We start from the raw sequence: 15,914 nt of genomic DNA on the forward strand, positions 1-15,914 counted from the left end.
ATATATCTCCTTTGTACCACTCCCCTCTATAGATTTTACCCATGTGATTAAGCCCCCTGCCGCCCTGCCAGCTAAAGATGGCTTAGCAGGCTTGAAAAAGGAACTATACCCTTGTTTGTATGTACAATGCGTTGCCCATGTTTCCTGGAACATGCAGATGTTAAAATTTCCAACGAGTGCCCCCCACTCAGTGTCAACAAGTTTGCTGTTAATGCCAGCCACATTCCAGGATAAAGGTTTTGCTGTGTGCTGGACACAAGAAATGTTTGAGTTCGTGGTAGTATCAACTTGGACGTAACTGGCAACGGGGTTCGCCTTGAATAAACTTGTGGTATTATTAATAGTTCCAGGTTGTGAGTCCGATAAAAGAAGAGAGGCTGGGCAGGGTGAATTAGATGGAAAGTTCATGGCTGCTGTGGCTGTGCAAAGATTGGTGAAACATAGTCAGTCAATATCCGAGGTAGCCCCAGGATCATGGGTTAGTTGGGCCCTTGAAGCAGGGCCAAAACAGAACTTAGGGGCCAAATCAGGGAGTGGATCTCTCTGGACCTGATGGCCTGTTGGTCTTATGTCTTGAGTAGTTGTAAAATGGTTCGGGGCCAAATTGGCTGATCTAGTGGAAGGATTCGCACGCATATAGCTAGCAATAGGACAGCTAGCTGAAAGAGTAATTGCTGAGGACTTCCTGCGTATAGACCGAGCTTCCATTTCCATGAGGCCTGCTGCCAAATGTGGGCTTTTAAGACTAAGGCCCTCATTACGACCCTGGCGGTATAGAACCGCCAGGGCCGCGGGACGCGGTGGCACCGCCGACAGGCCGGCGGTGCCCCGCGGGGCATTCTGACCGCGGCGGCTTAGCCGCGGTCAGTAAAGGGAAACCGGCGGTCTCCCGCCGGTTTCCCGCTGCCCCCAGGAATCCTCCAAGCCGGCGCAGCTTGCTGCGCCGGCTTGGGGATTCCGACTCCCCCTCCCGCCATCCAGTTCCTGGCGGTTCTCCCGCCGGGAACCGGATGGCGGGAGGGGGAGTCTCGGGGCCCCTGGGGGCCCCTGCAGTGCCCATGCCAATGGCATGGGCACTGCAGGGGCCCCCGTAAGAGGGCCCCTACAAGTATTTCACTGTCTGCTTGGCAGACAGTGAAATACGCGACGGGTGCAAATGCACCCGTCGCACCTTCCCACTCCGCCGGCTCGATTACGAGCCGGCATCCTCGTGGGAAGGTCGTTTTCCCCTGGGCTGGCGGGCGGCCTTTTGGCGGCCGCCCGCCAGCCCAGGGGAAAACTTGAAATACCCGCCGCGGTCTTTTGACCGCGGCGCGGTATTTTGGATGGCGGAATTCTGGCGGGCGGCCTCCGCCGCCCGCCAGAATCAGAATGAGGGCCTAAGTGTTATAAAGTCACTAGGACCAGAGAGACCAGGGGAACCATTAGATCGCTCGACAGAAACAATGTCATCATGGATGATTGAGCCACAACCCCTGGTATGTCTCACCCAGTGCAAGACCTTGTTTGTTAGTGAGGCTTTGTCTTCTCTCACGTTTGGGGGCAAAGGTGGAACATTGCACATGTATATGTAGTTGTTGCTAATTAATTTATGATTGTGGTATAAAGCTTTGGTAGTATCCCATTTGAAGTGAACATTAGGAAGGAGAGGGGTAGTTCTTCCAAAAGAGGACGTAAGCTGTTTTGCAGGACACTGATCGTCTATGGGACCTGCAGCACAAGCTAGTGGCAGAAGAGGCCCGTTTGGAAAAACGCCTTTTGCAGGTGGATGCTTGGTAGGCAAAAGGTTTGAGTTAGGCTCGCTAATAGGGGAAGGATATTTGCTTTTAAGAAGGGTGGTGATCTCAAGCAATAATGCTCTCAACTCGCTAACTTCAGTCTTAAGGCTACACACCAATGTGAACAAATCATTTTGTGGAGGAGGACTCACTATACATGGCAGAGCTGAGACGGCTGGTTGCTGATTTTCTGAGTCAATGGATGCCAGCGGAGAAAAACGATTAGAGCATAAAATTGAAGGGTGAGGTGTGCAAGCTCTAAGAGCATCTACATCGGAATAGGGTGTAGGGAGGGCAATAGGATCTTGGCAAGGCAACGACTGTTGGAGTGGTTGGTGAGATGAGGCGACAGAATGAGGGTTAACAGCAGTATGTGAACTAGATGTTAGAAATGGAATAAGCGTGCCAGATTTTGAGCCCTTTCGACTAGGCTTCTCCTTGTTGTTTAGAATCTGTTCTACCTCTTCTATTAAATCATCTATTTCCTTGGCAACATGGCTAGTGTGGGGTAACATAGTCTTGTTGATTTTGAGTATTTTGGATTTGCCAGAGCCTAAAGTCGGGCTGTCTTTGGCCTTACGCTTCCCCATTGGCGAATGGTACTATGTCACAATGTAGAGGAGAGATTGGAGTACTTCCCTATGCAGGAGGGACAGTTGCCGTGCCTTAGGACCAAGAGAGGTGGCCCAGCCCGGCCTCCTTCGGCCTCGGACGGGCACGGACGGGCCCACCCTTGGCCCGGGCTTGGCCCGGGCTTCGCCCGCGCGCGTCCCGCGAGCGGGAGCGCAAAGGAAGAATTTAAAGGGCTCCTGCCCGATTACAGCTTCCTGCGGCAACCACCACCAGCAACACAGCGCGTCCCGCGAGGCGGGAGCGCTTTGAAGTTTTTAAAGGGCTCCTGCCCGATTACAGCTTCCTGCGGCAACCACCACCAGCAACACAGCGCGTCCCGCGAGGCGGGAGCGCTTTGGAGTTTTTAAAGGGCTCCTGCCCGATTACAGCTTCCTGCGGCAACCACCACCAGCAACACAGCGCGTCCCGCGAGGCGGGAGCGCTTTGAAGTTTTTAAAGGGCTCCTGCCCGTTTACAGCTTCCTGCGGCAACCACCACCAGCAACACAGCGCGTCCCGCGAGGCGGGAGCGCTTTGAAGTTTTTAAAGGGCTCCTGCCCGATTACAGCTTCCTGCGGCAACCACCACCAGCAACACAGCGCGTCCCGCGAGGCGGGAGCGCAAAGGAAGAATTTGAAGGGCTCCTGCCCGATTACAGCTTCCTGCGGCAACCACCACCAGCAACACAGCGCGTCCCGCGAGGCGGGAGCGCTTTGAAGTTTTTAAAGGGCTCCTGCCCGATTACAGCTTCCTGCGGCAACCACCACCAGCAACACAGCGCGTCCCGTGAGGCGGGAGCGCTTTGAAGTTTTTAAAGGGCTCCTGTCCGATTACAGCTTCCTGCGGCAACCACCACCAGCAACACAGCGCGTCCCCAGATTGACAGTAGTATCTTCAATACTGATAATCATTTCATGCATTCAAGGCTTGTTTCCTGAGCAGAAACCTGTGCAGACATTTCCAGGCTCCCTCCTCCTCCTGGGGTGGGGCAGATCTGGAGTCACTTGGAAAGAAACAGTTGCCAAGAAATGGAGCACAGATAGGACTTGCACAAGAGGGGGGATCCCAGCGGGTTGACGGATAGCAGATATCAGGTCAGGCTCCAGTTGGGCACACAGCTCCGTGATTGTGGCCCTGTCAAGTCTATAGGTGAGGATAATGTGCCGGTCCACCAGGGGTCTGTACATGGGGGTATGTCTCTATCTCCTATTCATCTGCAGCGGTAGCAATCTATGGGGCAAAAGAGTGAAGAGCTGGTCACAAACTGAACATTGTAGCCACAACTGTACAATGCATTTTGTTAATTTGAAATGTATAAGTGGCATTTGTCCTGTATGTCCAATTGTGATCTGTGACGCAGTTATAATCCAGGACCTGCCCCCCCCGAAATGGCATCCGACTGTCCTGTGTGGAGGGACAGGTGGAAAGGAGGTAATTCCGCTGACGTTGTGCGTCGTTGCAGGAGGCGGTCGGGAACCGCCGTGCAACACCTCATTGGATAATATTGGCCCCTATGGGGTACAGTGGCCAATGGTAATGTACACCGACGGTGACGGTATGCACTGCCGCGGACGTCGCCGCCATTTTCTATCTCTTCACTCGCTTGCTACGTGACCTTCAACAGGAGAGGACCTACACTGCATGTGCTGCTGTGACCTGTATCTGGAACCCACCATGGCCCGTGTGACTGGGGAAAGGGCTTCTGCCTTCACCCTTCAGCGGAGTTAGGGAGACTGGTGGATCGGGTCCTACCGCAGTACGGACTGCTGTATGGGCCGCCAGACCAACAGTGGAGTACACTGTGAGCACGATGCATGGGGCATGAATGCATGGAGTGATGTGAGGGAAGGCCTCGTGGGGGGGGATTGGTGGATGTCCCCTGGGCGGCGTGCAACTTGTGTACTTGGCCCTGTGTGTGCAAATGGCGACGTGAACGTGTATGGTGGGCCACAAGTGTAACAGGCAGGGCAGTCTGACTAATACATTTCCCTGTGTGTATTTCTCCGCAGGTCAGTGGCCATCAAAAGAAGGGTATATGGCATGCCATCGCCAAGGATGTGCGGACCGTGGGGGTCTATGGCAGGCGAAGCACCCCCTGTCGTAACTGGTGGGAGGACCTGACATGCTGGGCACGGAAGACCGCGGAGACCCAGCTGGGGATGGCTTCCCAACAAGGAAGGGGTGCCCGTCGAACCCTGACCCCCTCATGGCCCGCAAACTGGCAGTGGCCTATCAGGAGCTTGATGGGCGCTTAAGGGAATCACAGCAGCCACAAGGGGGGTGATTACAGTGCCCATCATTTCATCTTATGCGTGGTAGGGGGGTAACCGGGTGCGGGATGTGTGTCAGTGGGTGCCCCTAGGTCAGGCCTGACATTGCAGAGTAGGTCCCATGCTGGGCAGGGTTCTGATTTGATATTCCTCTTACCTAGCTTGTAGGCTTCCACTACTGCTATGTGGGTCCCAGGTAAGCTGCAGTTGGCTGTATGTGTCCCTCTCCATGCCCTGGTGACTAGCATTGTTGCTGGTAGTGCATTGCATAGTGCGTAGGCCTGTTCCCTGTGTGTCAGTGTGGTATGTACGCCAACAGTGGTGTTGGTGCGGCCATTGGCCCAGTGTATCCTTTGTCTCCCCCCCACCTTTTGGTTTTGTGTAGGAAAGTACCATCTTGCCTGGCATGTTACCCCCATTTTTACTTGTATGTATGTTTGTTTTTGCCTGTGTCACTGGGATCCTGCTAGCCAGGACCCCAGTGCTCATAAAGTTTGCCCTGTATGTGTTCCCTGTGTGGTGCCTAACTGTATCAATGAGGCTCTGCTAATCAGAACCTCAGTGTTTATGCTCTCTCTGCTTTTAAAATTGTCACTGCAGGCTAGCGACTAATTTTACCAATTCTGATTAGCACACTGGAACACCCTTATAATTCCCTAGTATATGGTACCTAGGTACCCAGGGTATTGGGGTTCCAGGAGATCCCTATGGACTGCAGCATTTCTTTTGCCACCCATAGGGAGCTCAGAAATTTCTTACACAGGACTGCCACTGCAGCCTGAGTGACATAACGTCCACGTTATTTCACAGCCATTTTACACTGCACTTAAGTAACTTATAAGTCACCTATATGTCTAACCCTCACTTAGTGAAGGCTAGGTGCAAAGTTACTAAGTGTGAGGGCACCCTGGCACTAGCCAAGGTGCCCCCACATTGTTCAGGGCAAATTCCCCGGACTTTGTGAGTGCGGGGACACCATTACACGCATGCACTACATATAGGTCAATACCTATATGTAGCGTCACAATGGTAACTCCACAATGGCCATGTAACATGTCTAGGATCATGGAATTGTCACCCCAATATCATTCTGGTATTGGGGTGACAATTCCATGCATCCCCGGGGCTCCAGCATAGAGCCTGGGTACTGCCCAACTAACTCTCTGGGGTTTTCTCTGCAGCTACCGCTGCTGCCAACCCTCAGACAGGTTTCTGCCCCCCTGGCATGGGCAGCCAGGAAGGCAGAACAAAGAATTTCCACTGAGAGAGGGTGTTACACCCTCTCCTTTTGGAAATAGGTGTTAAGGGCCTGAGAAGAGTAGCCTCTCCTGGCCTCTGGAAATGCTTTGAAGGGCACAGATGGTGCACTCCTTGCATAAGCCAGTCTACACCAGTTCAGGGATCCCCCAGCCCTGCTCTGGCACGAAACTGGACAATGGAAAAGGGGAGTGACACTCCCCTGACCAGCACCTCCCAAGGGGAGGTGCCCAGAGCTCCTCCAATGTGTCATAGACCTCTGCCATCGTGGATGCAGAGGTGTGAGGGCACAATGGACACCTGAGTGGCCAGTGCCAGCAGGTGACGTCAGAGACCCCTCCTGATAGGTGCTTACCTTTCTCTGTAGCCAGTCCTCCTCTGAGGGCTATTTAGGGTCTCTCCTGTGGGTTTCTCTTCAGATACCGAATGCAAGAGCTCACCAGAGTTCCTCTGCACTTCTCTCTTCGACGTCTGCCAAGGATGGACCGCTGACTGCCCCAGGACGCCTGCAAAACCGCAATAAAATAGCAAGAAGACTTCCAGCAACATTGTAGCGCCTCATCCAGGGTTTCTGTGCACTTTTGCAAGACTTCCTTCATGCACAGCCCAGGTCCCCAGCACTCCATCCTGCATTGCCCAACTCGCTGAGTTGGACTCCGACTTTGTGGGACCCTCTTTTGTTGTGCTGAGACGACCGCCATGCTCAGATCTTCTGAACACCTGTTCAGGTGCTTCTGCAGGTGCAGCCTGTTTCTGCGTGGGCTCTCTTTATTGCTGAGCGCCCCCTCTGTCTCCTCCTCCAAGGGGTGACCTCCTGGTCCTTCCTGGGTCCTGGCAGCACCCAAAACCTTCAACCGTGACCCTTGCAGCTAGCAAGGCTTGTTTGCAGTCTTTCTGCGTGAAAACAACTCTGCATCCTCCAGCACGCTGTGGGACATCTTCTGGCCAAAGGAGACGGTTATGGCACCTTCCGTTGTTGCAGAATCTTCTGCTTCTTCCACCCGGAGGCAGCCCTTTTGCACCTTCATCCGGGGTTTAGTGGGTTCCTTCCCCCCCCGGATACTTGCGTGACTCTTGGACTTGGTCCCCTTCCTTTGCAGGTCCTCAGGTCCAGGAATCCCATCTTCAGTGCTTTGCAGTCTGTTGTTTGCAGAATCCCCTATCTCGACTTTACTGACTTTCTGGGGTAGTAGGGTAACTTTACTCCTACTTTTCAGGGTCTTGGGGTGGGGTATCTTGGACACCCTTAGTGTTTTCTTACACTCCCAGCGACCCTCTACACACTACACTAGGCCTGGGGTCCATTCATGGTTCGCATTCCACTTTTGGAGTATATGGTTTGTGTTGGCCCTAGGCCTATTGCTCCTATTGCATTCTATTGTGTTCTACAGAGTTTGCACTACTTTTCTAACTGTTAACTTACCTAATTTTGGTTTGTGTGTATATTTTGTGTATTTTACTTACCTCCTAAGGGAGTATATCCTCTGAGATACTTTTGGCATATTGTCACTAAAATAAAGTACCTTTATTTTTAGTAACTCTGAGTATTGTGTTTTCTTGTGATATAGGGCCAGATGTATGAAATTTTTTTGCACTCGCAAACGGTGCGAATCGCAAAATTCGTCCGTTTGCGAGTGCAAAAAAGTGGTCTGCGATGCCTGGAAGGCATTCGCAGACCACAAATAAGAAATCGCAAAAATTGCGATTTCTTATGTTGCAACCTGTTTTTGCGAGTCGCAATTTGCGATTCGCAAAATCCAAACTGCAAGGAGATGCTGCAAAAAAACGCAAATTGCGATTTTTTGCAGAATGGCTTTTTGCACATGCAAAATACCATTAAAAGAAACCAGGTGGTAACCTGGTGCAAAATTAAAAAATGCATTTAAAATGCATTTTTAAATTGTACATGCAAAGCAAACATGCCCTTTTGGCGTGTGTGCACCTTACATGTCCCCAGAAATGCTTTTGGGGTGCAGCAGAGGGGGCATTATGCCCCCAGCACCCTGGGGTTTTGCATTTCCAAAATTGCAATTTCTGGTTCAGAAATCACAATTTTGAAAATGCAAAACATTCGCAGCTATGGGCCAACAGGCCCATAGCTGCGAATGGGGCTGGTATCGCAATTTGCGATTCGGTAATAGCATTTGCGTTTTTTAAGAAATCGCTATTACCGATTCGCAAATGTGATACATGGCACTTTGCGAGTCGGAAATAGCGTTTTCTTAAAAATCGCTTTTTCCGAATCGCAAAGGGCCGTGATGATACATCTGGCCCATAGTGCTAAGTGACATAAGTGATATAGTAGGAGCTTTGCATGTGTCCTAGTTCAGCCTAAGCTGCTCTGCTATAGTTATCTCTATCAGCCTAAGCTGCTAGAACACTACTAATCTAGTAATAAGGGATAACTGGACCTGGCACACGGTGTAAGTACCACCAGGTACCCACTATAAGCCAGGCCAGCCTTCTACATTGGTGGTGCAGCGGTGGGTTAAGTACTTGTAACTTCTTTACCACTTTGTCATTGGTGCTTTTCATAAGAAAAACATATACCAAATACTTCAGAATATACACAGTAACCTAAACAGTTTAACTTTCCTTCTTTAAAACTTTCTAAAAAGTTTCTGAAAACATTAAAAAGTTTTCTAAGGTTTTTCTCTGTTCTTTCAAAAGTTCCAAAAACGTTTTTCTCTTTCTGTCCTAAACCTTTTCTGTCATGTCTGTAGTAGAGCTTACTCCCACAGTTGTCCAGGCAACATATGGAAATCTAAACTTTAAAAGTTTGAGGGGTCTCTGCATTGAAAGAGGTTTAGCAATTGGTAAGAAACCTACAAAAGATCTTCTCCTTAGCCTTCTCTTAGAAAGTGACCAGACCAGTCTGGCCCATCCCAGGATCATGAGGTAGAGGAGTCCCCTGAGGATCCTGGGGAGGGTTCTTCCAATGACCTGTCAGCTAACAGGCCATCTAGTGAAACTGGTAGTGGGAGGGGGTCACACATTAGTAGGGCACCTTTCACTCCCAAAGGCCAGGTTACTAGAGTCCAGTCAGTTAGGGACAGGTCCAACTCTGGCAATTCCCACATAACTTTTGTGTCTTACAATTCCCAAGCCTCCCAACCTGAGGATAACTTAATGGAAAGAGAACTCAGAAAGTTGAGGTTGGAAGAGGCCAGGCTGAAGCTTAAACAGCAGCAGATGGCCTTAGACAGGGAATCTCTGGATGTGGAAAGGGAAAGGCAGAGGTTGGGGTTAGTTCCCCATTGTGGCAGCAGCAGTGTTTTTTATAGCAATCCTGTTAGAGAGCAAGATTCCAGAAACCTGCATAAGATATTCCCCCCTTCCAAGGAGGGAGGGTGAAATTAACAAGTGGTTTGCTGTACTTGAGAGGGCCTGTATGGTACACTTGGTCCCTCAAAGGCAGTGGGCTGCTATCCTGTGGCTATCTTTCACTGGTAAGGGTAGGGATAGGCTCCTTACTGTCAGAGAAAGTGATGCTAATAACTACAAAGTTTTGAAGGATGCACTCTTGGCTGGATTTGGCTTAACCACGGAACAATACAGGATTAAGTTCAGAGACACCAGAAAAGAGTCCTCTCAAGACTGGTCAGACTTTGTAGACTGTTCAGTGAAGGCCTTGGAGGGTTGGTTACATGGCAGTAAGGTGACAGACTATGAAAGCCTGTATAATCTAATCCTGAGAGAGCATATTTTGAACAATTGTGTCTGATTTGTTGCAGCAGTACTTGGTAGACTCAGATCTGACCTCTCCCCAAGAATTTGGAAAGAAGGCAGACAAATGGGTCAGAACAAGAGTGAACAGAAAAGGTTATAAAGGGGGTGACAAGGATGGCAAGAAGAAGGATGGCACATCTTCCGACAAGGGTGGGGACAAAGATAAAAAAACATTCTGAGTCTTCATCAGGCCCACAAAAAGCCTCTGGGGGTGGTGGGTCCAAATCCTCTTCTCACACTCAGAAAAAGCCATGGTTTTATTTATGTAAAGTAAAAGGCCATTGGGCAAGTGATGCCACTTGTCCAAAGAAAAACACCAAGGCTCCCACCACCACAACCCCAATTGCAACCTCTAGTGCCCCTAGTAATAGCAGTGGTGGTGGGAAGTCTACTACAAATAGCCAATCCAAGGATGTAGCTGGGCTCACTATTGGCAGTGCAGTTCGGGTTGGTCTTGTTTGGGAGACCACAGGGGCTGTTTTAGTCTCTGATGGTGGCATTGACTTTGCCACCTTGGTTGCTTGTCCCCTTAATATGTGTAAGTACAAGCAACTACCCCTAATTAATGGTGTTGAGGTAGAGGCCTACAGGGATACAGGAGCCAGTGTAACTATGGTTATAGAGAAACTGGTTCACCCTGATCAACACCAAATTGGTCAGCAGTACCAAATGACTGATGCTCACAATAACACACTTAGCCACCCCATGGCTGTTGTGAATCTCAACTTTGGGCGGGGGGGTGTTACTGGTCCAAAGAAAGTTGTGGTAACCACTGAATTACCTGTAGATTGCTTACTAGGCAATGATTTGGAGACATCAGCTTGGGCTGAAGTGGAGTTGGAGGCTCTTGCAGCAATGCTGGGCATTCCTGGGCATATTTTTGCTTTAACTAGGGCTCAGGCCAAAAAGCAAATAGGACAGGGAAACTTGGATCCTGGAACAATGGACCAAGTGCTCCCAAAAGCTAGGGGTAGGAAGGGTAAATCCTCGCCCACTCTCACTATGAGAACAGATCCTAAAACTTTCTATAGAGGAAAGAGATTTCATATTACAGAGGGTATAATCTAGATGTGAATTAGAACGCCCATCTGACAACGTCCAGCCCGGTGGTACATCTTGCTGGAAGGAGCCATTCAGGGCTTTCAACGCCATGCTGTTCAAGAGTGTGATATTTTCTCCAAGGGCACTGTAAGGACAGTCCCTGGGTCTCATCTGATCCAAGAGACAATAATTATCCCCAAATTAGGGCCCTTCTGGGGCTTCTGACAGGTCCTGAAATAGGTTTGTGTTAAAGTCCCCTTGACCAAAAAATCAGCATGTGGATAATCACCTACTAGGTCACCCAGCAATTAAATTAGCCGGGTCAGCTTCCCTCTTTTCTCCCTTGTCCCATGTGCTATATAAACATTAATCATGATAAGTATGTGCTGTAAATTCCCCTTGCTAATCTTGATCCCCTGAACCCAATTCTTCTCCCATCCCAGTTGCGTGATGTGCCCTATAAGTTTGACAGAAACATAAATAGTTAGACCCCCCCCCTTAGCTCAGCCACTTTCCTTTTCTCATTGAGCGGATTTCCAGAACTCCTGGAACCCCAAGAATGGGTTCTCGTTCTCCACCTAGGTTTTCGGCAAGGCAATAATGTCATAATCATTGAAAAAACATATTAAGTCAGTGGATTAAAGGTTATGTGCCAACCCGTTGCTGTTCCAAGAGCACAGAAACAGCCCCTTCCCCCCTCCCCCCAATAGGATCCCCTTGTGATGTTCATGCGACTGGCCTCTGTGACAGAATTGATGGCAGCCAGTCCCAGTTAGCCAGCAGTCGATTACCCGTACCAGACATCCCTACAATATTGGGGGGGCTGGAGCGGCTCCCTTTAAAATTGAAAACAGCTTCCGCACTGTTGTTGATTTGGGGCTAGAAGCAGTCGACAGAAGTACAGGATAGCCAGAAGAACTATACGGAGAGATCGTAATACCCCAGAAATCGAAGACATCCTTTTTATCACAAATTGTCTGTGCCAAGTCAGCTGTGGCCAATGTCATCAGGGTAGTTTCTCCCGACCGCATCACCATCTGTGGTAAAAATTTGATTAATATAATATCCCCAGAACCAAAAGCATCCAATTCTGGAATGGCCTTAAAAAGTTTTAAGATATTTCCTCTATTTAAGATATTGTGTAAACCCTTTGATTGGTATTCTGGTATGAGGAGCAATTTTGTAAAGGTGCGATCTTGGAGAGCAGGTGGGGAGTTTGAGTAAGAGTGGGCGCCCAGACCAGGGGAGATCATTATTGACTCTTGCTTCATCCCCCATGCCTCAAAAATATGATTTTGACTATGTGTTGGCACGGCCGTGGGAGGATGACCCAGGCTCTATGGGAAAGGCCCTAATGGAGCAGTCACTGACAACCCAACAAAATCAGCATCCTCCGGGCACAGAATTTCATTGCAGGCCCAGGGTGCTGCTGAACCTTCCTTATCTGACCCCTTTGGATCCTGAGGGGATGCTCCATCCTTCTCACCATGAACAGTTGCCTGTACTGTTTGAGCTGACTCGCCACAATGCGGCCAACTAACATGGCCTGAGTGACCCTAGGTAGGGAGATCACAGTACTCATTGCCGGCAACTCACACAGGTCTTGTTGCGATGATTGATGCCCTTTAACTGCTAGAATAGACTGAGCGCTACTCCTTTTGTTTGGTTGCTTACAAAGCTTTTTTCCCCCTTTTGCTCAGAGCAGGATAAACCCCTGGAACCATATGAGGACATGATACTTTCCCCGTCTCACTTGTAAGCATAGATCTGGAATCGAACAGGGGGATCTGGCCTGCACCTGCTGACCTAGTCATTGATTGAGTCACAGCCTCCTGGTTGATCCGTTCAGGAGCCTTAGAGTCGCCTGGTAGGCTTGATATAATATTCAATGAAGTTGTTGCCACACCAAAGTAATCATCAAGAGTTTTACATTTGGTTTTATAACCAGTTGCCTCATCAATCAGCCTGAAACTCAAGAGGTTAACAGGGGGTACCGTCCTCTCCGAGACCCTCTTCATCGCCGCCAGAACTGTAGCCAAAAATGTAGGGAGGGATGACAAACTGTCAGTAATCGGGGAACAACAACAGACTGCCTGAACTACATTGGAGCTTGTGCTCTAACGATTAACTGATTTAGGGAATCAAGTTTATGGTCGATGCCTCTGCGTAGGGGGCTACTGTGTTCAACAAGTCAACTTGAACATCCAACTTGTCTGAGTGGTAGTTCAGGGCCAAAACTACGGACTGCAAGATTTGGAGGCGCTGCGACCAAGCAAGGCCACTTGTGCAACTGGCGGGGATAGAACCAAATTAGGTTGAATTTCCACATCTTCCGGAACATCTGAATGAAGACAGGAGAGATCCAGGAGTGATTGATCATTGATCTCTTGTCTTTTACAATCCATGCTGGGACTGTCACTACCAACCCCACGCAGAGGTTTCAAGGAATGATAGGAAGAATATTACCAGTTGGACTTCGAGTCCATTGGGCAGCCGGAGGGCTGGTCATCAGTGCCGCACCTTGGTCAAGTGGATGAACCAGACTAGGTAGTCCCTGCCCCGATGTTCCAATCACGCCATCGGGCAGAACGTCCCAGTCCATGGCATCTGAAAAACAGTGACAAGGGATTGCTGTTAGTAGTGATTCGCTATTCTGCTGATCAATAGTTGACCGTTTACACAAGACTGCCTCTACTCCTAATCCCGGCTCAATGGGGCTTGCAGGACTCACGGGACTATCAGAGGTGTACGGCCCACTGGGGCTATGGACTACAGCATGTTATTCCAGCAAGCGGGGCACAGATGTTGCCTTCTCTTCTGAGTTCTTCACAGTGTCCTGAGTTGGAGGGGAGTGGCTGCCCGTCACACAACCCTCTGTTACAGCTACAAGAGGTTTCTTTTTGAAGTACTCCAGCAACAAGAGTTTCCATCGTTTCGGTATACTGCATTGTGGCAATGTGGAAGTCATATCCTGATGGGGTGATGTCTCCACGTGGTGCATAAGCTGGGGGGGGTGGGGTGTTGCCTTGATAGAGTTGTGGATGTGTGACTCCGCCCCACAGGAGTTGTAGCACTTAGTGCAGGGCCACCACCCTGGCCTCCCCTGCTGCTGTTCTTAGGCCTCCTAGCCGCAACAGGTTCCTTCCTTACTTTTCCTGACCTCATTGCAAGTTCTAGATACGGAAAGCCGGGGTAGTTTAGTCATCTTTTCCCCTTTTTTCCCTTTTGTGCACCACTTTCGCCACTGTAGAAGTTGCAGATCACAGGTCACAAATAACACTTCAAGCGCTGAACAAAAGGCGCCTCTCAGCACCAGCACACAGGCACAAGAGTTCACTGGGCTCGTAGTAATCTCTAGCCCTCAAGAACAGGGGGCTGGGGAGCCTTGACAGGTCGTAAAGTGCATTAAGGCAGCATTGAAGCTACTGTTTTGAGGCAATGAAGGCAGGCAGGCAGTGATGCCAATGATGACAAGGATGATACCTTTGGCAGCTCCGCTGAATGTGCCCAATATGCCCCTGGAATACCCAAAGCCCTGCTCACCCAAAACACCTGGCTCACCGTCTGTCCAACTGGGGGGGTGGGGAGGCGACAGTCCCTGAGATCGATTGTGTGGCCACTCCTGCTGATACAAGGCCAGGACCAAGGTGGGCTTTCATGAGGAGTTTGCCACCCTGTCTTCTCGCCCTCTCTTTTCTTATGCCCTTCTTTGGCCCTGCCCCTGAAGAACCATCAACCTTGCGCGGTCAGGGGAGCCATGCAGCATTTTCCAATGATTCCATCGGCCCCCACGCAGGCCCCTGTACTTCCCCGATGGACACCAACAGGAGCGGCGCAGCTGGGCTCACCACCAGCGGCTTGTGATTGTCTTGCAAGACTTCCCGAGACTCCGGAATCGCTTTCCGGCAGCTTTCCGACCTTGTACCAGCATCTCATCTCATGGTGAAGAAATAAATCTCCATCCACGTCCTTACACTGTAGACCTAAAACTAAAATTGCCTTACTATATGACAATGAAGTGCCTCGATTTTCAAATAATAACAGAGGAGCTGTCCAGTCAATGAAGTACAGTCTTGATCGGACCCAGAACCAAAGCAAATTTGTTACAGAGATGCGCTATTTCGCTGAGTTTCCCAACCTGCACGGTCGGCCCTTGAAAGATGCTGCTTTGGTATCTATTCACAAGGTGAGGAGTCTAAAGTTTGAAGTATCCATTAGGAGAATAAGATGCTTAATTTTGACAATGCTCTTTCTGGTGGATACTTTAACCACCATGTAGAACATTAACGAAGGTAAGTATCTTATTCTCCTCCACCACGCAGATTTATGAATCATAGCTCCCTCAACACTCGTTGGCTGATCAGCTGGTCACAATGTGCAACCAGGCTCATTAGAATAGAAGGTGGAATTGAAGACCCACACAAAATTAATTATTTTAAGTTAAGGTTAACTTGTTTGACATAAATAAATCTGGACACAAAAATACAACCTTTGATAAAACTATTTACCCTTTATAACTTTTCACTTTTGTAATGTTGAGGACATCATGCAGTAATGGAGAAATTGTTCTTTCCTTTCTTGGTACTCTTGTAATATTAAAATAATAAACAGATAAAAAAAATATCATATGACCGAGATCAATAATTCCAAGAGCCAGATGAATACCACAAACCAGAAGAGGCAGGCAGGCACTTTATTCTGCCAGCCATTTCTCCAGTGTTCTGGAAACCTTGAAGCCACTTTAGACAGCCCAGGGCCTCTCCTGCTGCCTCTTTCACTTTCCCCAGCTCCCACTGGTTAAAAACAGCAGGCTCAAGGAGGCGTTTAGAGAGAGAGAGAGAAAGAGAGGGAGGGAAAGATAGAGGTAAAGTGGTCAGGAATGGTGAAGAGAGAGAGAGAAGTGAAGGAGGGAGAGTGCGAATTGATGGAATGATAGAGCTAGTATGAGGAGGTGAAACGAGCAGGGCCATTTAAGCATTTTTTGCCAGGGCTGTTTTTGGTTCCACAGTCCAGCTCTACACACCACTTATGTATGCTCCAGCAGAGGGTGACAGTATATTATTCTAGATTTCCTTCAATGCCAAATCAGGGATCTGTGCCTCCATGCTCACAAATTTCACAAACAGGGCCTGTATTGCTTCCACTTCTTCTATCACTACCACCACCACACCTACTGCTGTCACAACAACTGGTCCTGTGTCCTAGGCCTCCTTCTATGTCAACAGGAG

The sequence above is a fragment of the Pleurodeles waltl genome, chromosome 9 (assembly GCF_031143425.1).
Source record: "Pleurodeles waltl isolate 20211129_DDA chromosome 9, aPleWal1.hap1.20221129, whole genome shotgun sequence".
NCBI classification, from domain to species: Eukaryota; Metazoa; Chordata; class Amphibia; order Caudata; family Salamandridae; genus Pleurodeles; species Pleurodeles waltl.